Source organism: Tupaia chinensis, unplaced genomic scaffold (assembly GCF_000334495.1).
Source record: "Tupaia chinensis unplaced genomic scaffold, TupChi_1.0 Scaffold000567_1, whole genome shotgun sequence".
NCBI lineage: Eukaryota > Metazoa > Chordata > Mammalia > Scandentia > Tupaiidae > Tupaia > Tupaia belangeri.
In genome coordinates, this window is record NW_006160080.1 from 2,872,594 (window position 1) to 2,874,397 (window position 1,804).

A 1,804-nucleotide genomic window follows, 5' to 3' on the forward strand; every position below is an offset into this window, starting at 1 on the left:
CCACACCAAGGACCAGCAGTTGGCATAATGGCTACGTTGCTGGACTCCCATGTAGTTGACCGTGGTTGGAGTCCTGGGCCCAGTGGCTTAGACTTCACGCGGGGTGCATGTGCGAGCATGCCAAAGATCCAGAGAGAAGAATGAAGGAGAAGGGACTGCAGCATGGTCATCCCCCCAGGGGTGGGGGTTGGGGGGGCTGATTTCTTGCTTCTTTCTGTCTCTGTCTCTCTGGTGAGTGCATGTGCCCTATAGCAAAACAAAAAACAAAAAACGAACAAACAAACAAAACCTCTCCAAGTAAAAAAGAAAGGAAAAACACACCATACAACAACAAAGAGATATAATTATTTTCTGTAAATTAGAAATCAATAAAAATTATTATAAAAAAGAGCCACGGATGGTGCCGTGGGGAGACAGGCTGTCCAGGTGCTGTCAGCGCCACTGCAGCCAGGAGCCCAGGAGCCCCGGAGCCCCAGAGCCCAGGAGCCCAGGAGCCCAGGAGCCCAGAAGCTGGGCGTGGCGAGGTCCTGTTCCTGCTGGAGCCAGACTTGCCCATTTTGACTTCTTTTCCCATGAAGACCCCTGAGCGCTCTACTGCCTTCATTTAGATTTTGTGTTGCTCCAGTCCCATCTCCAGGAAGCTTTGCCCCCAACAGACGCTCCAAAAATATTGATGGTGCAAAAGTCTAACTGAACAAAAATATTCTTTCTGGCCTGATCAAATGAAGACATAATACAAATCAAATGTTAAGATCATTAAAGTGCTCAAGGAAATGTTAAAATCCTTACTTAAATTCTCCTACAGACCTTTTAGCCTTTGGAAATGTTTTCCTTTTTTAAAACTTCAGAGGTTTATTAGTGTTGCTAAACAAAAGGCCAAGGAAATAACCTTTGTTCCTTTGGAGAGGGAACTGTTCTTAGGAAACACACAAAGTCCCTTTCCGGAGCTTGCTGCTTTCAGACAATAGATGGCACTGTGGGACCACTGAAAAGCGGCGGCTGTCACTGTTGCCTGGAGAACGCGGGAGAAAGAAAATCAAATGCAACCATCAGGACCTAGTTGAAATCGCCATCTCCGAGGTCAGAAGATGAATACATCTTCTAGATAAGGAAAGATAAAATTATCTTGCAGAGGAAGAGAGAGAAGTTGTTTTCATATGTGCTCATTGGCGCATTTCTCAGCCTTGTTGGCGAATATTTCTCTGTGCGGGTCTTGCTCCATCTGCCCCTGAGCGCATTGCAAAATGCATTCAGGAGGGTTGGACTCTAAAATGGCCCATGCCCAAGATGCGTGTGCTACTCAGATGTATCCCCTTGCGATTCACATGTGAGCCTCAGCCCAGCAGCAGGGCACCGCCTGAGAGTTCACTGAAGCGCTGCCCCGCGAGCCCAGACCGCTGAGACAGAATCCCCCAACTGGCAATGCTTTCCTAGCCGACTTACAGCTTTTGAAAATTTTCAGTTAAAGTAGAACTGCAGAATTTCATCAGTGTTACAAATCAAAGCAAACCGAACCAAACCTGACCTAACCTAACCAAATCTAACCAAAACAAACCAAACCCAGCCAAGGAGACAAATAGTTTCCTTTCACTTTAAGAAAAAAAAAAAAAGGCTCTTGAAAAAATACACGGTAAAGTAACTTGCAAGTGCCTGCCGCTCTCAGCCAGCAGATGGCACCGTGGGACAACGAGAAAACAGCATTTTCAGTTTGGAGGAAGATCTGGAGAAAGGGATGCGATTTGGAACTATTTCAAATCTGCATCTCCAAGATGAGAAGATTAGGAATTCTTCTGATTGAGGAAAA